This window comes from Syngnathoides biaculeatus, chromosome 3 (assembly GCF_019802595.1).
Source record: "Syngnathoides biaculeatus isolate LvHL_M chromosome 3, ASM1980259v1, whole genome shotgun sequence".
NCBI lineage: Eukaryota > Metazoa > Chordata > Actinopteri > Syngnathiformes > Syngnathidae > Syngnathoides > Syngnathoides biaculeatus.
Genome location: NC_084642.1, coordinates 11,677,854 through 11,701,892, shown reverse-complemented (window position 1 = coordinate 11,701,892; position 24,039 = coordinate 11,677,854). Strand labels below are relative to the sequence as shown.

Below are 24,039 nucleotides of genomic sequence, written 5' to 3'. Positions count from 1 at the left end.
TGCCTGCATCAGGCTTGACGAAGGTGTGTCCTACCTGAGGCTTGTTGGACTTTGATTTTTAAACCGTAGGATGAATACGACAAATACCTTTTGAAGTGTGCACACTTCTCAGTTTTTCCACTTACAGTGAACTCCCCCACCCCCGCCCCCCCTGCTCGTGGCAGACTGCGCACTGCTCCAATAGTGACAATCTGCAAATAATTGATGTTTGAGGATTGTATCTGTGTTTCGACCCCGCGAGATGACGGCAAAGCACTTGAAACGGAGAGAAAAGATTAACACTGTACTGCAAGAATGTACACAGTCATTTGTCCATTTTAGATATCACAATAGTATAATATAATATCCATCCATCCATTTTCTTTTCCCGCTTATCCTCACGAGGGTCATGGTGCGTGCTGGAGGCTATCCCAGCTGTCAACGGGGAGGAGGCGGGGTACACCCTTGACTGGTTGCCAGCCAATCGCAGCTCACATGGAGACAGACATCAGACACACTCACAATCACACCTTGGGGCAATTTAGAGAGTCCAATTTAAGTTGCATGTTTTTGGGATGTGGGAGGAAACCGGAGTGCCTGGAGAAAACCCACACAGGCACGGGGAGAACATGGAAACTGCACACAGGCGGGGCCGAGATGGAACCCGGGTCCTCAGAAATGTGATTCCAACGCTTTCCAGCTGCGCCAATGGGCTGCCATAATATAATATAATAATTAAATTAACAAACAAGCATCCTCAGGCTCAACAATAGTTTTAAGTACCATACGTGCCTAAATAACAGATTACTACAAAGTGAGCAAAAAAAACATGTACTTGGATATCAGACATATATTATCTAGTCAATAGACGCACTTTCTGGAATTTACAGGCAATCAGAAATATTAGAGAATAAGGGCAATTTGTCACAGCAAAGGAGACTACACGGGCTTCTAGTAGCTGGATCAGGAGGGAGACAGAAAGAAACCTTTACTTTCATTTTTCATAGTTCCAAGCAGTGCATTTTTGGACTGCTGGCAGAACGTGGAGTTAAAAAAAAAAAAAAGCCCAAAAAACAGTCAATTAATTAACCCCAACAACAACAAAACAACAATATTCCACCCGATGGCGCCACAATATATTGTGGCCAAAGCAAAAAAAAAAAAAAAACCCATGCATATACATATATACATATATATATGTATATATGTATATGGAAGTAAATATGTGCCACCAGGATTTGAATGAAAAATGCCACTGAAAATTTTATGTGGTAAAATTCACATTGTTCTTTCAAAGTGATCACATTTTCAATAGCTGTATTTCAGTTCAACTTTTCAACGTTAACAAATTTGGCATGTAAAAAAAATTCAACCTTTAAAATTCAAATGCGATATTTTCAATCTCCTGACATTCAACTGGTTGAAATTCACTGTCTGAAATTCACCGTCGAACAGCCAGCCAATCCAGTTACGCTTTCTTAGTCACGTGACGTCACAGACAAAGAAAGTGTACCTGGATTGGCTGGGTTACTTCAAATCAGAACCTAACACGCAGCCAATCGGCTCCCCCAAAAATCTATTAATATGCAAATTTGTTTAAGGGGAAGCTTGACTACGCAAGGATTTGTGGAGTCTCAGCCTAATTCTGTTGTTTGACCATTTTTCAACCGTTGGATTTCTTGTACGAAACTAAAATATTAGGATAACAATAAGAAAGTGTAAAAACAAAACAAAACAAAATATACCCCCTGTTTTGCATCTATAAGACTTTCCAGCAGTAGATTTCGAAGCGTGTTTGTCCATTCGGCTAGAAGAACATCTGCGACGTCAAAGGTCACGGATGTTGAACGGTGGCTTGGAGTCTCTGCTCGAGTTCATCCCAAATGTCAAGTTCTTCCAAACCAAACGTATCCATCCAAGCGTGCCTTCATGGGCGTCACCTCCTCGTGCGCCACGCAATTTCCACAAAACTGGAAGCATAGAATTGCCTATAATGTCTCGGAATATGAAAAATTAAGATTCATAGGGTCTACCCCAACCCTTGATCATTTTTTTGGAGCGATTGATCAATTGTGTCCACTTGGAGGTTGTTTCTGTTTTGATTATTGGCACGCTGACTTAGTATCTATGCGGAAGTGTCCAACCAAACTAAATTCATTTCTTTTGTTCCCAACACCAAAAGCGAAACATCAAGCATGTACAGCAGGGCACACTTGAAGGCTGCTTTCATGGAAGAGGTCACTTTCACTTGGAAAAGAAAAGAATCGGACGCTTTCCATAAAATCTCAGTGGCACAAATCCCATCAGTGTCGTGATGATTATTTACAGTTTTATTTTGAACACCGATCATCACGCAGGCACAGATAAATACACTCCACTCCACTGGGGTAAAAGACTGCCAATAAGTGGAAAAACAATTTACAGACAAAAGCAGATTTAAATGGACAAATAACACATGAAACAGAATTGTGTGTGTGGCTTTTGTACCGCGCATTTGAGTGTTTCCCCCGCGAGGACGTGCCATCAAACCGGAGAATACGTGATAAATTGCCCGACAGGATGGATTATCAGTCAGTGAACGTAACACAGATCAAGCACAGCATCCTGTGGTGGGCTTTCACTGGAATTATGAACAAACACGTCCTATATTTGCTCTTGAATTCTTATCATAATGGAATGTTTCGATATACCTTTGTTGTGATATTTGCTTCCAAAAATGGGAATTTTCACATCCCCCGACAAACGGAAAACCACAAATCTTGCCGTTCTTCGTGTACCGGAAAAAAGTATCTTCCCATATAAAGAGTACGCGGTTACTTATAAAACAAGACACTACAAAGCTTCCCCATAAAAGCTGCATGTACAAGCTGCGCAAACTGCCATTTTCGATTTAATTCAAGCGCTAACAGGAAGCCGTCTTGTACCCAAAACAAGACGACACTACTTTAAACTGCATGAACAATTTTTTTTTTTTTTTAATGGGTTTGCATTTTGTCAGTAGACACGGAAACTGGCAATGAGTGTGCATGGTTAAATTTAAACCAAATAGTGTCTCGTCCTCACATAAGTTTATACGTACTACCCGTGACAAATAACAATATGATGTGATCATTTTTCACCTGGGTTTATGAATTTCTCCTTTTCCCTTCCCTCTGAATCCTCGCTGTTGTTTTCCTTTAGTTCAACAATTCGTATTATCAGCTTTTATCACAACATCTATCCAGCTGTGACCCATAGGTATTAGTTTCCCTCAAATGGTACAGTGAAGAAAATAAGTATTTGAACACCCTGCTATATTGCAATTTCTCCCACTTAGAAATCATAGAGGGGTCTGAAATTTTTATCGTAGGTGCATGTCCACTGTGAGAGAGATCATCTAAAAAGAAAAATCCAGAAATCACAATGTATGATTTTTTTTTTTTTTTTAAATGATTTATTTGTGTGATACGGCTCCAAATAAGTATTTGAACACCTGAGAAAACCAATGTTAATATTTGGTACAGTAGCCTTTGTTTACAATTACAGAGGTCAAAAGTTTCCTTTAGTTGTTAACCAGGTTTGGACACACTGTAGGAGGGATTTTGCCCCACTCCTCCACACAGATCTTCTCTGGATTAGACGGGCTTTGACGTGCTGGTTTAAGCAGGGGAACCTTCCGTGCCATGCATGATTTCAAACCAAGACGTTTTAGTGTATTACCATGAGTCACCTTGGTCCCAGCTCTTTTCAGGTCATTGACCAAGTCCTGTCGTGTAGTCCTGGGCTGATTCCTCACCTTTCTAAGGAACATTGAGACCCCACGAGATGATATCTTGCATGGGGCTCCACTCCGATTGAGATTGACCGTCATGTTAACTTCTTCCATTTTCTAACGATTGCTCCAACAGTGGACCTTTTTTCACCAAGCTGCTTGGCAATTTCTCCGTAGCCCTTACCAGCCGCGTGGAGTTGTACAATTTTGTCTCTGGTGTCTTTGGACATCTCTTTGGTCTTGGCCGTGTTACAAGTTCGAGTCTGACTGATTGTCTGGGGTGAACAGGTGTCTTTATGCAGCTGACGACCTCACACAGGTGCATCTGATTTAGGATAATACATGGAGTGGAGGTGGACTTTTAAAGGCGGACTAACAGGTCTTTGAGGGTCAGAATTCTAGCTGATACACAAGTATTCAAATACTTATTTGCATCTGTAACACACAAATAAATCGTTAAAAAAATCATGCATTATGATTTCTGGATTTTTCTTTTTCGACGATCTCTTTCTCAGTGGACATGCACCTACGATGAAAATTTCAGGCCCCTCTATGATTTCTAAGTGGGAGAACTTGCAGTATAGCAGGGTGTTCAAATACTTATTTTCTTCACAGTAATAGTCTGCTTTTATGGTGCAAAAGGTTAATGTTTCAATGTAAAAAATAACAGCCTCTAAAGTTTATTTAAAATTATGGAGTTCAAACACTCCATGTTCTGATCATTTTCTGACACTTCACAAATTTACTCTCGAGACACTGCATTGCTACTTTAAGTACTTTTATTATTTTATGTACAAACTTTAGTAATATTTAGTTTATTTTTATACGAAGTAGTTAAGAATGGGTGGCACGGTGGTTCAGCTGGTAAAGCGTTGGCCTCACAGTTCTGAGGTCTCGGGTTCAATCCCGGCCCCACCAGTGTGGAGTTTGCAAGATCTCCCCATGCCTGCGTGGGTTTTCTCCGGACACTCTGGTTTCCTTCCACAACCCAAAAACGTACAACATTAATTGGACACTCTAAATTGCCCCTAGGTGTGATTGTGAGTGTAGCTGTTTGTCTCGACGTGCGCTGCAATTGGCTGGTAACCAGTTCAGGCTGTACCCCGCCTCCTGCCCGTTGACAGCTGGGATAGGCTCCAGCACTCCCCGCGAACCTTGTGAGGATAAGCAGTGAAGAAAATGGATAGCTGGATGGATGCATGGATGGATGGATGGATGAAACAACTCGCCAAGCATCTATTGTAAATCCAGAGTTTTTCTTGTTGTGCATTGTCTTTTAATGGTTTAACTTCTTCTTTTACACACAAAAATGCACCTAAAACATTCCCAGTATGTTATGTAGATTATGACTTTTTTTTCCCCAGAAAACAAAGGTTTTCTGTTAAAGATGTACGCCTAAGGTGCTCCATTGCAGAAGATAGAGGAAGAACTAACAAAACTGAAATTCTTGTTTAACATTAAATCGCTGTTCTTTAAGTAAAAGAAAAAAAAACATTGACCGTATAAACCCATTTTTTGTGTGTAATATTTGGCCGGAAAAAATAAATAAATTGGAAACCCCTATGTAGATCAAGTCATGTCCATCATTTCCAGACGCATTATTGTTTGAGACACTTTTCTGTCCGTAGAACTATGAAAACTTTGCATTGATTTGACCCTATTTAACACATTTTGTTGACATAAAGGGCAATGCTTGATAAACCATGTTTATTATATTATGCAAGATAGCAAAAAAGCTATAAGAATAGTCAACACTGTTGGATAAAATCACCAGACCAATCCATTATTTATTCAGGTAAGGGCGCTACAGTTCATGGATCCAGAAAACAATGTTAATTTAAAGGTGCTTGTCCATCAATTTTTTCAAATTATTTTTGCATAACCTTGATGATTGATTTTTATCACAGGCGTTCATAATTCCTTTCGCTGGAGCTCAGTGGCTAATATTTTGGACATTTCTAACTTTGTGGTAATTGTTTAGAGATGGCCTCTTCCACTTCCAATATAACGTGTGCGTCAGTGCATAAATTGGGGATCAGTAAGACATAGACGAGAGAGTTCGACGTGGGTGAACTTAACTGGCCTGCATAATCCTGATCTCAACTCTTGTAGAGTAAAACTTTGTGACGTGATCCCGTTTGTGGTGACTGTTGCTTTTGCTAGGTTGTGTAATGTATATAAAAAAAAAAAAAATCTCCAAAGCCGTTCATGTATCCATTTTCAACACTGCTTATCCTGGTCGCCAATCACTTACAGGGTGTCTCCAAATCCAAATTACAAACAAAAATTACTGCAGATAGCAAAGACCGGTTAACTTTGTCGAAAGCTTTCTCCGCATCAAGTGACATGATGATTGCGAGTTTAGTTTTAGGCTGTGACATGCTTATTAAATTGATTGACATTGGATGTTATTTGTGGAAATTCTACCTTTAATCAAAGCTCTCTGGTTATAGTGGATTATTGATGGGAGTACCTTTCAAGTCTTGCTAAATGTTCTTTTGAGATAATCTTGATATCAGTGATGAGATGATAATTAGCTGGGAGAGTGGGGTCTTTGCCTGATTTTAATCGTAAGTTGATAGTTGCTGTGTTCACACGGCTACTAATTTGACCTTTATCTTTCATCCCCTTGACTGTTCTGAAAATTAGAAGTGCTAGGATTGGCTAGAAGTATTGAATAATTTCAACTGAAATTCCATCTAGGCCAGGCGCTGTTCCTGATTGCTCATTTTTTGAATGCATTGTGTAATTCTGTGATGGTTAGGGACCATCAAGATTATCTTTAGGTTCTGTGTGTAATTGAGGAATGAGTCCTGGATTTTTCTGACGCACCTCGTACATATTCACTGTTGAGATGGACAAACAGAATGAAATAAAAGAGCATCTCAATATAGCAGTAAAGAAAATGTGTAATATTTTATGCTGAAATGATGTCTTCAAAGCGATCAGGAAAAGATCCATGCATGGTTATTCAATGGAAAGGTCATTGCTTTGTATAGTATGACAGGGAGCAAGAGATGGCGTGAGTGGAAAATGATGGAGAAAACGTGGAAAATATGTGATGAGATGAGGCAAACTGTGCCAATGTGGCCGTAGTTTTGAGCCAGTATGTCCTGCGCGGCAGAACAATGCAGCAAATATTTGTGTTTTTTCTGGGGTGAGCTCTTCCCTTTATGAATATAACCTGTCACAGGAATATTGTGAATCCTTTTAGAGATAAGAGACAAGCACTTTGAGGGAAACGAGAACTACATTTTTATACAAATTTCTGTGCAAGGAGAGTTAAAATAGCAACAGGTTGGCGACTGCTAGGAAATGGCTTTTCTTAAGCAAAGTCATATTGTCAAACATGAACAAGCAGTCAACTTCAGTCTTGATGCAAGTGGAATCCACCAAACACATCAAGCTCGAAGAGGAACCTTCATCTGCGGTAGAGAGCAACAGAAATAATGCTCATACCAAGAGCAAAAGTCTGTCCTTTGACACGTGCCCAACGGAGTGAGAGTTTGGTGTCAGAAAACTGGTCGAAACTTATGCCATCTGAGATGTGTAATTCTTTACGTAAGTGGTCTAATGTAATTTTGGTGAATTGGAGTCCAATGTTCGTGAAAACATGTGCTTGATGTCAGATTTATTCATAATTTTGTGAACAGCGTGTATCAACCATCTGAATCATTGTAGAAACCGTTTATTTATTTCATTGTTATTATTATTCAATCATTTATCTTTTTATTCTTCGATCTGCTTATCCTCACTTGGGTCGCAGACGTGCTGGACTCTATCCCAGCTACCTTCGGGCGAGAGGTGAACCTGAACTGGTCGCCAGGCAATAACAGAGCACATATAGACAATCGTTCTCACTTACATTCATACCTATAAGCCATTTTAGTCTTTAGTTAACCTGCCGTGCATGTTTTTGGGATGCGGGAGGATACCGGCGTGCCCAGAAAAAACCCACGCAGGCACAAGGAGAGCATGCATACTCCACACAGGCGGGCCCGGGAATTGAACCCCAGTCCTCAGAAATCTGAGGCAGATGTTCTTACCAGTTGGTCACCATGAAACCTGTGATTATTTTAATCATGTAATTCTCATAAAACGAATAAAATAAAATAATTAAGCACGGTGGCCCAGCTGGAAAGCGTTGGCCTCACAGTTCTGAGGACCTGGGTTCAATCCCAGCCCTCCCTGTGTGGAGTTTGCATGCTCTCCCCGTGCCTGTGTTGTTTTTCTTCAGGCACTCCGGTTTCCTCCTACATCCCAAAAACATGCAACATTAATTGAACACTCTAAATTGCCCCTAGGTGTAATTGTGAGTGCGGCTGTTTGTCTCGATGTGCCCTCCCACCCAGTTCAGGGTGTACCCCGCCTCCCGGCCGTTGACAGCTGGGATAGGCTCCAGGGTGGCCCGCTACCCTTGTGAGGATAAGCTGCTGAGAAAATGGATGGCTGGTTGAATAAAGCAAACATTAAATAATGTAATCACAGGTTCCACGGTGGATGACTGGTTAGAACGTCTGTCTCACAGTTCTGAGGAGAGAGATCCAAATTCGCCCTTGCCTGTGTGAAGTTTGCATGTTCTCCCTGTGCCTCCGTGGGTTTTCTCCAAGTAGTTTGGTTTCCTCCCTCTTCACAAAAAACACGCATGGTAGGTTTTCCATGCGCCCTGCGATTTGCTGTCAACCAGTTCAGTGTGTACCGGGGGGGGATTTATACATGAAGTCCGGAGACATAATTAGGTTGCAGCAATGATCACCCGCTCACTCTCTCTTAAATACGGGTACCCGCTCACAACATTGGCCAAGAGCAGTGACACTGCTCCAGTCACACATCAATTGATGCACGGAGATGTCTCCACGTGAGACTCTTTGCTTTACATTTAAAGGGAATGAAAGGAACCAATTTGAGTGGACACACGATTAAAACTGCTTGTGCACACTTCTGCAGCAACTCTGACTCCCCTCTTTTAAATGCTTGCCACAAGAAAAGACCATCATGTTTTGTCTGTTTTGTGAGACCACAAAATCAGAGGGAGAAAAAGACAAGAGAAATTTGACATTTTTTTATCCTCGCAGTGCAGGAGAATGCAGATAGTTAGTGTTAATTAACCGAATAGAATACCTGTATAGTAGCCTACATTTTATAAATCCAAAGAAATATTTTTGGAACATGCCCATACCAATGCACACATGTGCGTGCACACACACAAACCCACACCCATTGATGCAGTAGTATGTAAGTAAATCCTGCAACCTTGTGGCACTGGATGTGCACCATCCCTGCCTCGCACACACACACAGTCCAGGTTGAGTTATCATTGGTTTGCCCTTAGGAGCACTATCAGTCAAACTGTAATTCAGTCACAAGTTGATGTACTGATGTGTGTGTGTGTGTGTGTCTTCTGTATGTGTCATGGTGAGTGGACTGGTGTGTGTGTTCTGGTGAGTGTGTGATATAATGGCAGGCCAAAGGGGGGAAGAGAGCTATAGAGGGGCTGAAAACTCCAAGGTATTCCTTTGCTTTTATTATCATGATGTAGGAGAGAGAGAGAGAGAAAGAGAGAGTGTGGTTGTGTGCGTACTCTTGACTTTCCGCTTTCATGCATTAGAACCCTTGACATCATTCTTGGTGCGTTAGAACTCTCGACATCACAACTTTGTTTTGACATGACTCTTTGTGTGGACATTTTTAACATGCTTATTTGGCTTGTCTGAATGAACCGCCTTCTTCAACTAACAAGCTTTCTGTGCAGCATTCAGCTCTATTATTTCAAGACAGCAGAAGTAAGAAGCCGTGTATTATCAAGAGAGAGTTTTCTAAGTGGTCTTTCCTTTTCCGCACAAACAGAAAGAGGAAAAAGAATCAAAGGCGTCATTGTTCGAGTAAAATTAGTGGCAATGGATGGGAAAGGTAATGAACATGCTGCAGTTTTTCAGCACAAAAGAACCTTCAATGCCTTAACACACATTGATGGACAAGCGCTTTCCATAGGGCGCTTGGGCTGCTGCAATATCTCTGGGGTGTAATCATTACAAAATTGGAAGTTATTAGTTGTAATTATGCTCACATTCCCACAGTCACTGAGTGGGAACTGAAGCCGCACTGCCTGCACCGAAATCACCCAATGATTTGTTTCAGAAAAAAAAAAAAAAAAAAATTAATTTACCCCCCATTGACTGCTATATAGGACAAATATGCATGAGTTCATAGAGTTTGGGACGTGAAAACATATACATAAAAACACATTACTTATATTTAAAATCAGCCACTAATACACAAAAACAACCACTAATGCACACTTTAATGCTAATGTTTGCTCCATAATAACCCTGGTGAATATCGAACCAAAAAAAAAAAGTGTCACATCTAATACTTCAAATAACATCGAGTTAGATGAAAATAAATTTCTTGTGAATGCTATTAATAGATGCATTATGCTTTAATTATTTCAAAGTTTTTAATCGGAGATACAATTTAATGAATATTTGCATGCGAGAAAGTTGAAATACAGCTTGTGTGAGGACTGAGTCGTCTCCACGGAGCGTACACGGAAGCGATTGCGGCCACACTTAACTTCCGTAAACCTCTGCATTGTCCTCGAATGAGCCAACTGGGCTTTGTAAATACTTCTTGGTACATTCCTACCTGAAATAAAACGATCGCTAAGGAGGCGTGTGTGTATTTTGGTCGGGCAGCCTCTATCGTGTTTAATTGCCGGAATCCATTGATATTTTTTGGTCTTTTCAGCTGGTTTTCCATAGAATGATCTCTTTGAATACCTGTCTCGTCTTTTGTGACAACCGACAGCACAACAGATCTCAGGTATTGTAAATATTCTCTTCCGGTTCACTGTCTCCCACAATGTCGAGCAGCACTGTCTGACCGACAATATGGTGCCGTGAAAATGGTGACGTCACGTGCACGAGCTCTATACATCCATGAAAAGGCGGTTATCATCTAACTGGCGTGTTCCACCACAGACATCTTGCTTTTCGTCATCGCAAAGTGATAATGTCAGCGAGCAAGAGGAACAAGGTCTATTTTTTCATCCTCACATTTAAACAAAAGCTCATGTTATAATTAAGGTGGAATACAATTTATAAGTACAAAGGCACATCTCCTAAAACTGAGGACTGTATTGTACCCATAAAAGAATAGAATACAAACAATACATTTCATTTATTTACTTATTTTATTACAGTTAAACAGTTAAAACCTTTTCTGTGCAGCCATTGAGCCTTTGAATGATTTATTTCTCTTTCAATGGTAGCAATTATGCTCAAGGTTATTATTATTTATTTTTTTTACTGAACTATTCTTGTTGTGGAAATAAGTCATTGAGAAACATTCAGATATTCATCCCCTCAACTTAGTGTTGACGTGAATGAAATGGCAGACTTTGTGCCGAACTTGACACTCCTGGCAGTGCCACAGACCGTGTAGGCCACGTGTGGATCAAAAGCCGGGTCGCGTTGGCACCTAGAATCGTACAGCTCTCAACATCTGCTGTATAACGGAGCTGAACAGGACCATCTGCTTGCAGCTGAAGGGCAGAACAATCAACAGCACTTTTAACTTCTGCTTAGTGTCTGAGAGGTTGAGTCCAAGACGATCATTTGCAAATGCATATGGATTAAGGGGGATGACTCATTTTCTCTCCGAGAGATCTAAAGAACGTAAACATTAAGCGTGTAAAGCTCCGGCCTAGGCAGGCACTTTGCTGCAAACATGGCCTGCATACATGTTGAACACCAGGACAGTAAAAAGCAACGCAGACGTCCCATAATCACATGTAAGCGGCAGTCATGTTGTCGGAGCATTTGATGATCACCCAGCTTCTTGTTAATGCGAGACGATCAGCGTTCTCTTTGAATCTTTTCCCCTACTAACGTGCCGAGCACATTAATGATTTTTAAATGATATCCACTTCTTCATGGCCAATTTATCTTCAATCCAAGTCAGTATGATGTGACTTTACGATGCGCTTCGCTGGTTTCAGTCGATCTTTAAAATTGCGCGAGTGATTGTTCTGTATCAGAAGTGGGGAAACGTGCGGGATTTTACAAATACAAAAATACTGTCGATATACAAATGAGGTAGCTAACGTCATACTGACTAATTACACTGTTGCTTATGTTTATGATTGAGGGTTTAATTCTATCAGAGGAAGAAGAAGTCAGACAAGACCATCTTCTTGGGATACAGTACAAAGCTTCTTCTTTTCCATTCGGCTTCTCCCGTCAGGGGACGCCACAGCATGTCATCTTTTTCCATCCAAGCCTATCTCGTGCATCTTCCTCTCTAAAAGCCACAGTTTTCATGTCCTCTTTCACAACATCCATCAAACTTCTCTTTGGTCTTCCTCTCGCTCTTTTGCCTGGCAGCTCCATCCTCAACACCCTTCTACCAGTCTACTCACTCTCTCGCCTCTGGACATGACCAAACCATCAAAGTCTGCTCTCTCGAGCCTTGTCTCCAAAACATCTGTCACATAGAACACCAGACACCTTCCGCTAACTGTTCTACCCCACTTGGACCCGTTTCTTCACTTCCTCACCACACTCTCAATTGCTCTGTTTTGCTGACCCCAAGTATTTGAAGTCAACCACTCTAGCTAGCTCTTCTCCCTGGAGCTTCACTCTTCCTCCTCCGCCCCTCTCATTCATGTACATATATTCAGTTTTACTTCAGCTAATCTTCATTCCTCTCCTTTCCAGTGCATGCCTCCATCTTTCTAATTGTTCCTCCGCCTGCTCCCTGCTTACACTACAAAAAAAATACTCTGACAAATCACACTCCTTGTTTAGTTACGAGGTTCTTAAGGCCCAATCCTAACTGGTGATTAGCTCACCGTGAATGTCACTTCAGTAAGTTTGTGTTGCTTTTCCATCTCCTTCAAACTTTCAGGGGTAATTGTATGTCAACGCGTCATATGTGAGCCTAGAAGTTTGATGTTGCTGGTTTCAAATGCCATCCCAGCGCGTGATTTTTGTCAGTTCTCCCTCTTGCGATTTTCCACCGAGTTTCTTCACTGTTAATCAGTGATGGCTTCACAGATGACACACTTGTCGTGTGCCACATATTTTGAGTTAATGATGTAATGAACACATCTCATGTCGTTTGGCTCTGGAGAATCACAATGAAATGGCTTGCATGAGTGTGGTCTTGTAGGAGTTTTAATTTGTCATCTTTCAACAATACAGTACACATATAATTATATTTGGGATGCACATTATTTCCGAGAATATACTCCTGCTAACACAATATTTGTGAACAACATTTTCCACCCCTGATACATTCATGATAAATCCAATGTGTATATTAGGGAGGAAGAGTCTGTCCAAACCAACACTAAACAGGATAGAATCTGTTTACTGCCACTTATTTTGTTATTTTTTTCCCCCTGTGTGGAGTTTACATGTTCTCCCCACGCCTGGGTGGGTTTTCTCCGGGTACTCTGGTTCCCTCCCGTACCCCTAAAAAACGTGCATGGTTGATTTCATGGAAACAAAAAATTCCCCATAGGTGTGAATATGAGTGTGAATGGTTGTTTGTTTCTATGTGCCCTGCGATTGGCCGGCGACCAGTTCAGGGTGTACCTTGTCTCTCACCTGGAGATATCTGGGATGTGCCCCAGCATGCTCGCGACCCAGTGAAGATAAGGCGTACAGAAAATGGATGGATGGATGTTCTGAATGAAACTAAGCAACCACGTGACAGCTGCATTGAGTGGACAAGGTGCGTTCAGAGACACTGTGTAAATGGGAGTGAATTTGTTCTTTTGGAATATTGTACATGATGTGAAAAAAAGGATTACGAGGAAAATTATTTGTCAGAATGCTTTAATAAAACACTAACATCACACTTTGATAATCCATCCATCCATTTGCTTAGCCGCTTGTCCTCATGAGGGTCGCGGGAGTGCCGGAGCACATCCCAGTTGTCAACGGGCAGGAAGTGGGGTACATTTGGGGTGGGGTTGGCAGCCAATCGCAGAGCACATCGAGACAAAAAGCCCCACTCGCAATCCCACCTAGGGGCAATTTCGAGTGTCAAATTAAAGTTGCATGTTTTTGGGGATGTGGGAGGAAACCAGAGTACCCGGAGAAAAGCCACGCAGGCACGGGGAGAACATGGAAACTCCACACAGGCAGGGACGGGATTGAACCTGGGACCTCAGAACTGTGAGGCCAACGCTTTCCAGCTGAGTCACTGAGGCCGGCACTTTGATAATATGCAATTTATTTTGTTTTTTTGTAACGAGTAGGTAAATTATTGTATTAATATAGTGAGGGCTGTGAGGAATGTAAAATGATCATTGTCCTTTCATCATCATTCCTGTAATATCCTGTTTTGTGCAGTTTGCACATTAAGATCCAAAGTCCTGTTTTGGTTTTAATTCATTTTTTTTAAAAAGCCAATTTTTTCCACATTTTTTTTAGATTTTCAGGTGAAACCTGCAGCGGGCTACTCGTGTGGACTGAATGAGTGGCAGCAATGGGGAAATGAGAAATGTCAGTGTTTTGAGGGTAATAGCCCATCAGCTCCATTTTTGGGGGAAAAAAGAACTATGAACTAGTTAGTTTTTGGCCCAGTGAACTTCAAAATTATGATTTATGAACTATGAAATGAAATGGTGTTCATTTTTGTGGCGAAATGAACTTTGAAGTAGTTTGCGTGGAGAACAAACTTTCACAACAGTGAACCTGTATTATACCAAATTGCAATATTTACTGCAAGTAAAAAAAAAAAAAAAATCATAATGTCACCCCCCCTTACATCTTGCAGGCCTAGCTTGGTGTGATTTTCCCAATTTGGATCATGTGCCTTTTGTAAAGTGAGGTAATAACATAGTAGTTGACAGTGATCCTGAAAGCTCAGCGCAGCATTGTGAGCCTTCACCATCAAAGTTGTTTTCCTTTCCACTGAATATAAAAAGGATGTTTCTCTTGTCTTTGTGTTCGGCACCCTCGTAATCTAGTTCTTGTCTCCTATTCTTTTGTGTTGACAGTTGTCAAAAAAACAATGAGTCACATCACTGGAGAGAGAGAGAGAGAGAGAGAGAGAGAGAGAGAGAGAGAGAGAGAGAGAGAGAGGAGAGAGAGAGAGAGGAAAAAAGTTGGGGAGGACAAATGATAAGGAGGCAGGTGCACGTGGGATATTATTTATACTTTAAAGACACTCGCTTGTCACTTTTGGGTGCCGAAGACCTGCTAACACGTCTGAACACATGCGTCATACTGTTAAAGAAGCCACTGAGAGGGCACCCGAGCCATTAGCGGTTGCTAGGAGATTGAATTAATTCATTCTTATTACATGTATTTGCTTACAGTATATGAGAATCACCTTTTGGCTCATTGTGTAATCCTTTGGCTTTTCGGCAATGCAAGCATTTATTTTAATAGCTCAGAGAAAGCGACGCGAGCTGGAAGGACACAGACTAAGTGAGAAGAGGCAGAAGTGTGTGACAGCTGGAAGAACAGCGAAGTGGAGAGAAGAGTGCGATTTCAGTAGGGAGAGAGAGAGAGAGAAACGATGGCAGGGACGGAGGGAAAAACAGCGAAAAAGGGTGAAATCGAATGGGCCATTAGTCACCGCTTTCTCACTTCCTGCTGTGATTGTGTTTCCATGGCGATAATTAGCATATCAGTTATTAACCCCGCCGATACGGCCCTCGACGCCTTGTTAACTAATTGGTGACTTGTGAGTTTTAAAGGCAACGATTGTATATTACGGTAAAATGTCGCTCTCTAAGATAACTTATAATGAAATATTGTTACTCACTTTGACTTCGAACTGAATATTAAAATACGTTGCTAAACGACAAAGGAGGTCTGTGGGTAACAATGGTGGCCATCGATCCAGGCTGAAAACGTGACATTTCATTTTAAAATGTCATTATATCGCATAGTTTTCTTTAGGATTGACCTCATTCAAGTGCAGCAGAACCGCTAATTCACAGGTGTCAAACTCAAGGCAGGGGGGCCAGATCCTGCCCGCCGTTCCGTATCGCATGGCCTGGTTAAGCAAATCATGTGGATCCTGTTCATGTTATTTTGAACCAAAATTTCAAATTCTCTTCACTTTTAATAACAACGACAAATTGCAAGGATTTTTTAAAATAAAGTGAGAAGTGACGATGGAAAGTGAATGGACCAAAACTGGAGCTAAATTTTGGTGACAAAAATGTCACAAACCCCCCAAAAAATAGGACATATGAAAACAGTGATCATACTCCATATGGGATGATATGATGAGGCGATCATGCATTTATGTAGTTCTGAGGGAAACAATAACTGCAACATGGCCATCAAAAAACAGGAGTAACTCTCATGAAGGGCAACTAAATCTAATTTGTGGACACCCCAATCTTTTTATATATAAATAGATTAATAAATAAATACCAAATTTGAATTCCAGAGGCAAACTATAAAACCTTCATTAACTAAGATTGTGGACATGCCAGTGTAAATAGAAGTTAAAATTGTGTATGTCCTAAAAACAAGACACTGTATAAGGAAAAGAAAAGGAGCTATCTTTTATTCCAGCCACATGAAAATACTCTATCTACCTTTGCTGTCGGCTTAGTCACTGAAATACGCTTGACTATTTCACACCGAACTACAGGGAGGTTTCTATTTATGACAAACACTTTGAGGCCATAAATATACAACTGACAAATGTAAAACAGTAAGTACAACAGAAGTGTGTGTGTGTGTGTGTGTGTGTGTGTGTGTGTGTGTGTGTGTGTGTGTGGCTCCTTGTGTCAATGTCAAACATTTGTTGATTTGTCAGAAAAGTTGTTTGTAAAAAGTCATGCACAGCATTTCTATTCAATTTTTTTGAATTGATTTATTTGACGGTAATTGAATACACAAAGCATTTTTAACTATTTTGTACCGACAGCCTGGTTGTCAGGACTGCGGAGTTATTCATTCAGTTGCATTCAAGTCACTCTTTCAGTAGCATTCATTCGTTCATTTACTGACACAAACCCTTAAAGGTTGCAAGTTCAGCCTCAACCTCAATTTAGAAAATGGCTTTTGTGGAAGACACACTGTTAAAAGTGCCCTTTAACCAGGCATTGAGTCAGAAACTTAACAGTTGGCTCGATACTTCTTTGCCAGGCTCTCTGCTATTTGCCTCAGAAAATGTTTTTTTAAAGAAAAGAAAAGCAATGAAAGGTAGCTACTCACAAAATGATTCTTTGGTGCCTCTGAGGCATCTGTTTATCCAAAAAGATCCATTTTCTGAGCCCCTTATCCTCACGAGGGCCCCAGGAGTACTGGAACCTATCCCGGCTGTCCGGGTGCAGGAGCTGGGGTACACCCTCAACTGGTTGCCAGCCACTCGCAGGGCACATTGAGACAAACAGCCGCACTCACAATCACACGAAGGGGCAATTTACAGTGTCCCATTAATGGTGCATGCTTTGGGGATGTGGGAGGGAACCACAGTGCCCGGACAAAAGCGACACAGGCAGTGGGAGAACTATCCAAAAAGATTTACCAAATACCAAGTACAGTAGTAATAGTACAGCGGGACCTCTACATATGAACGTCTCTAGTAACAAAAAATTCAGGTTATGAAACGCCTCCTCGGAAAAATATCTGTAGTTATGAAGGAAAATTCAGGATACGGAAGGAAAAAATGGGCGCTGGATTGACAGTCCTCAAATTCCACTGAACGTAAACATTCTGTATCTTGGTTTGTGTGACATGATAGAGCTGCTTTCCCATTGGCTATCACCGTAGCATCTTCCTGGCATCCCATTGGCTAAGAGGGATGTCAGTCATTACCCATGATGCTTTTCGTTTCCTTGGACACTCTGGTGTCACCGAATCACATGCTAGCGCACCTTGGTAAAATACAACTTTTTGGTGAGTTTTTTGTTTGATTTTGCAACTTTGTTCATCTCTCTTCACCATGGGCCCCAAGAATCCTTTGTGCAATTAAGTTGTGTGGGTACGTATGTTTTCAAACATTTGCCTCCTCCTCCATCCCCCACGATGCCTTTTGCTTCCCACTCACCCTTCTCTTCGCATAGTCGCCCAGAATGATTTTTATTATTCTTTATGTACTTTGTATACTTATTTTTTGTGGGAGTCGGGAGTGCTTGGAACAGATTAGGCTATTTACGTGTAAAAAGCGCTTCTATTTGTGAAAAATTCACGTTACGAAAGGACTTCCGGAATGATTCATTTCGTAAATAGAGGTACTACAATATGTGTGCCATTGAGTGGGTTTCCCTCAATTTGTTTCTTCATGTCTAATTATGGATGTCCGTTTTGTTTTAGTTGGTCTGACACAAAGATCAGAGAGCATAATTCTACCTGTAGGTCAGTAACCATGGTAACAGAATAAAATGCATGAGAGACAGGTCTCCATAGGAACCAATATCCAAAGAGGTAGCTCAAAGGAGGAGGAATAAATACATGTGTAGAATGCTGCAATTACCTGGGTTTGACTTTACAAACTTGACATGCTGATGTTTAAAGATTCAGCAATGGCGCTCGCAAGGACACAAGACTTGCGTCCAAAAAAAAAAAAAAAAAATCAAGGACAGTCCTTTGTGTTTTAGAAAACTGACCTTTAACTTTTGACGGTACGCCCATCCGGTGGAGCACAGGTGCAAGAAGTAATTCAGGTGCTCCGGTTGATCATGAAAATGTGACGAATCCACTTTGCTCATCTTATGTTAGTAATAGTTCATCAGTCTCAGAACCTTGTTGACTCCTGTGACAAAAATATTTTCACGCAAACACAGAAAACAGCTGGAATCTTTTTAGTGTTGTTTTTTAAATGGATCTTTTTCACATTTTGTCATGTAGTTGCAAGAGGGGATTTATTTACTGAACTGCAGAGTGCCAGTACCTTGATATGAATTGAATTGCACGGTGACGTAGCTGGTAAAGTGTTGGCCTCACAGTTCTGAGGTCCTGGGTTCAATCCCAGGCCCGCCTATGTGGAGTTTGCATGTTCTCCCCATGCCTGCGTGGGTTTTCCTCCAGGCACTCTGGTTTTCTCTCACATCCCCAAAACTCGCAACATTTATTGGACACTCTAAATTGCCCCTAGGTGTGATTGTGAGTGTAGCTGTTTGTCTCGACGTGCGCTGCAATTGGCTGGTAACCAGTTCAGGGTGTACCCCGCCTCCTGCCCGTTGAGAGCTGGGATAGGCTCCAGCACTCCTGCGACCCTTGTGAGGATAAGCGGCTAAGAAAATTGAATTAATGGATATAGATATTGTGGAGCTAGTAAGAAGTATGACTATAATGATGGAAGTTAATGGAGACACAATACAAATACTACTTTTTGTGTCAGTTTCACAATGTTTGTTAGATTTTGTGTAGGATTGCTCTGCTGCACATGTCCGCACCTTAAAGTTTAGCTTTACAGATGCCATGCTGACTGGGAGTGTTCCTCCCGTCGAGTCCTTTTGTGCACTATCAGTTGTTTTTATTCCTCATGGGAATTTTTTTTTTAATATTTTTTGGGGCATTTTTTGGTCAGTTGCAAGACATACTGTGATTAATTGAGGCAAAGACAGGGCAGACACTAACATTCCTACGACAGTTTTTGATTTCTCAATAGAAAAAAATATATTGTCGCTGCAAAAATCAAGTCTACATTTGAGCAACGTGGAGCACTAAGCATTAAAGTATACACCACGTGCTACGGTTAATATGGCAGTATAGCCTTTTGTCCCCTTTTATAGTCTAGATTATAGATACTTTATGAGCCGGAATGTAGTATTTAAATGGCGGCAAGTAGTTAGGGGACGGAAAATTGTTGCGAGAGACTGATGAAGCGAGAGTGACGCGGGACGGGAGACAAAGAAGAAGAATTCAATAGGGAGGAAGAGAAAAATCAGTGAAATTAACAATAGGGCGAAAGACTAAGAAAAGGTAAGCAGCGGTAAATGGCGTGTGTGTACGTGTGTGGGTGTGCATGTGTGTGTGCGTGTGTATGCGTGTGTGTGTGTGTGTGTGTGTGTGTGTTTCTGTCTGTCTGTTCCTCACAGCGTAGACAAGTGACAGTAATGTATTTGGGATTCCAATCAATTGCTGCGAAAAGAACTAATAGGACGGACCACCGGTAGGACACACACTCATAGTGGAGTGACAGGAGGAGTGGTGGGCTATCTATCTATCTATCTATCTATCTATCTATCTATCTATCTATCTATCTATCTATCTATCTATCTATCTATCTATCTATCTATCTATCTATCTATCTATCTATCTATCTCTATCTATCTATCCATCTATCCATCTATCCATCTGTCCGTCCGTCCGTCCGTCCGTCCGTCCGTCCATACTCTACTCCCGGTGAATTATGAAAAGAGATTGGATAATTGAACACAGAGCGATTGGCAATATTCCATTGCTGAGACAGTGTATTTTCTCTCAAGCATCAGTATACACACACACTCTGAGGATGAATGAGCAACACCCCAAACATTAGTAGAACAGTTATGCTTATTAATTACAAAGAAAGGAAATAACTGTAATTAAGTCATTACATGGTTAACTGCTAATGTCAACTTTCTATTGTAGTAACTGTGTGTGTGTGTGTGTGTGTGTGTGTGTGTGTGTGCATGTGTGTCTGCACGCCACCGTTTAAAATTAGTTTAATTTTCCACCTGCGCTCTCTGCTTCAACAAACAATTGGCCATTTTTAAGCCTTTTCTGGAGGCCATCATCCCTAACAGAGGATCAGCATTTTCATAATATTTCTTCTGGTCATCGCTGGCTTATCGAAATTCTTAGATGGATCCAGTTTGGCCCAGTATTTGTTAGGATATCAGATGACATAACATGTTGAAATAAAGGTAGAACCATATTGCTATCTGTCTAGCAATGCGCTCCTAAATTTCAATTTACGTCATCTTTATGCAAAAATGCACACGTATCTTTTTACAAGGAGGAAGACGAGTGCACCTTTTTTTTTTATGGAAATGGTGCTTTTGTGTTTGGAACTTATCTTCAAATATGCTAATTATGTAATCCACAGAGAGAGTTTTGTGTCCATTCTGACAATGATCATTTCTCCATTTTTTTTTTTTTTGTTAAATTTTTGAACATCATCATTATGTGGTTCAAAGCCTCATGCTGCTTTGAAATCCTGCTGATTGATGGAGCTTTGAAAATATATGAATGACAATAATGAACACTTCCTTCATTGTGTAGTCGCTCTTGCGAATCCTAATTTGCCACTTAGGTCGTCTTCTAATAAAATCCTTGTTGAAAGTACGACTATTTCTACTACTGCTACTTCTACTGCTCCCTGTAATTAGCCTGTTTTTGGTGTGGACGACATATCCTGGGATTCATTGAAAGATGTCATCTACACGATCCAAGCAATGTTGTGAATTAAAAAAAAAATGGAATAGTGACTCAGAAACTACAATAAAAATAATGCCTGTAGAAACTCTTACTTTAGAACACATCACAAAGATTTTAGTCTTTTATTTTTATTTTACCGTTTATCATCGCTCGTGTCCTCCACAAACATTTGATTATGTTTCTTGCCATATGTTGCTAATGGACCTAATCTGGCGATCATATTCATATTTGCGACAGAGAGCAGCTAAGAAGCCTGCATGCATTTCCAATCAACTACTGGACGAAGTTGAACAATCGCAAATACACTCAAAACACATCCGCCTTTTTCTTTCTTTTAAATGGCGATGTCGGCTTCGTGTGGCCAGGTGTGATCGTGCCTGCTGGCCTTTGATTGACGGATGGACTTTGGTAAAACTTCGCGGGCATCTGGACCCCAAGTCATTTCTCCTGATGGCTCGGAGAGAGTGAGAGATAGACGGCGACGACAACGGCATCAATCCACTTGTCAACGAGCATCCTTGACTTCAGTGCTGGCGGACAGATGGGTTGTGTGTGTGTGTGTGTCCTGTGTGCCTTTGTGTGTGTGGGTAGGGACTTTGTATTCAACAATTACTGTTTCAAACATTGAACATTTCAAACAACACACAACTATGTTACCTGATCTTTTTTCTCTAGACTAACAGCTCTGAACAATGTAAATACTGAAACGGGCCCAATGTCGACTCTCTAGTTGGGGGTGGGGGTCCCGTACCCCGACATATTCAACAGTGTCCGCTGTTGAATCACTCTCATGTATGGTCTAAAGAGGAACAACACAGTCATCAGTCTTAGGAAGTTGAAGTTTACGGCGATACCGCTGCACAACTTTTATAGGCAGCATTATTTTGCGGAATATGCGGAACGTTGGCATGGGAAGTACAGTGCCTTACGTTCAGATTTTCAGTTATGGGAGATATATAGTCAAATGCCAATCGCTCACAAAGATATCAGGAGCTCGAAACATGATTCTATGTACTGTACAGCTGTCTCCTACTGTATAATAATTTGTTTTGACCATTTGACCAAGATCGTAACTCAGTTTACATTGAATACATTTCCCTCATTCAAATGAATTAAAATGCAATTTACATACTTCATCCGCACAAAAACAGTGCGTTTTTTGTTTGTTGATTGTAAAATATGGCACCATATTGTAAAATATATATCCAGTGGAACCTAAAAAAAGCCAGGCTAGAAGGGGTGAGACATTTTCTGTGAAAGCCGTTTGGCTGTTAATTTGAAGCAATCTTTTTTGTAGCTTAAAAACGACTAGAGTACTTCAAAATTATTGTAAAAACATTTTAAAAAAGTAATGTTTGAAACATTTTAAAGTTAATCCAAGCTTACCTTTAAACATTTCCAAGATGGTCTAATACTCCTGTGAAAGTGTCATTGCACATAGCACTTGTAAACAATTTTGACACGCTTTCATATCCTTACGCCTGTGCACAACACCTGCCTTATTTTTTGGTACGTTTTTCTTTCACACCCTATTCCTCACATGCTCGAACATGATCGAACCTGGGTCCTCAAAACTGCGAGGCCAACGCTTTACCAGCTGATCCACCCTGCCGCCTCAAATTATTTAATTATCTAAAATATTTAAAGTATCCATGTATTTCTTCTATGCAATTTATTGTCAGGAAATGCAAAAAAAAAAAAGCTTTAAAAAGCTCATTTTTTTAAGGCTTGGAACACATTATTTCTTTTTCCAGTAATTGTAATGGGAAATATCGATTTGGATTTCGAACAAATCGCTTCTCGAACAGCTGTCTGGAACGGATTGTGGTCAAGGAACAAGGTTGTACTGTAACTGCATTGGCCCATGACAAGGACCATTTTGAGTTCCAACCTGACAATATTTTCTGTCCATTTAATCTGAAGTACGTTTTTTCTGTGTCCCTTAGATTAAGCGTTACTGATTTAAAACCATAATTTAAGAAAAGTAATGAATTAGACTAAAGTCTAAATAAGATGAAAGTGTCTCTCAAATACGTTTGTTTGTTCATGTGTGCCTTTAAGGGCAGTGGCCTAATGAGTGACATCAGGAGTAAGTGTCGGGATTTGGTCCATGCTCCAAGTAAAGGAGCTTGTCATTTTTAGATTTGTAATTTTGATTTTTTTTTCTTTTAAATAGAAGTACTTTGCCCCCCCCAGTCAGTGAAGCCAGCAGTGTTTCTAAAGCTCACTCATAATTAAGTTAAAAAAACAAATAAAACAAAACAAAACAAAAAAACGATCAAGCGGCTTCTCACCTCGAAACTGGCAAAAATGTGAAAATAGAAGGTGGTCATTTACTGCATCAATTAGGCTGCTGATGCCTCTCACACAGCCGGCAAACCACTTCATGAAAACATCCAACAAGTCGTTTCCGCTAATCTCGTGGGCCAGTTGTGTCCATCTCTATCAATTCATTTTCTGCATTGTATTCAGATTTCAGCTGGAACCCCTCCTTGCTGTCTTTGGGCATTGTTGTACAAAAACGTGCCAATGGAAACTGCTTTGAGAAGTGGAGATAATTAGCCAATCAATTAATAAAAGAAATGTCAAAATTAATCAGTAGCCTTGCCTTATGAAAAATTTAAAAAACAAGTCAACTATAGGAAGAGAAGACATGCTCGTATGACTTTTCCAATTTCCTGACAGTCTATCTTGCAAGGTTCTGTGTACAAATACAATATATGAAATAATTAAGATTCTGAAAAACACGATGGTGCCAACTTTTAGCATTTGTGTTGAACTTTTGAATGTGAATATTAAAGTAGCTTAAAAAAAGTTTGTGCAATGTTCTCAGTGAAGGTTTGTCCTATTTTACAAAGAATGACTTGTTTTTTTTTTTCCCCCACCCAAACTAAAAACCTCCCAAAATCTTTTTTTTTTTTTTCGTTATTTTAATATGCAGGGCAACATACTCCCACACTC

General features: G+C 40.6%; 1 protein-coding gene across 1 annotated transcript in view; it reads left to right on the top strand.

Moving 5' to 3' along the window:
* The window catches only part of LOC133497966 (CUB and sushi domain-containing protein 1-like), a 521,981-nt gene that overhangs the window by 115,557 nt on the left and 382,385 nt on the right, over positions 1-24,039 (top strand). The window lies entirely within an intron of this gene.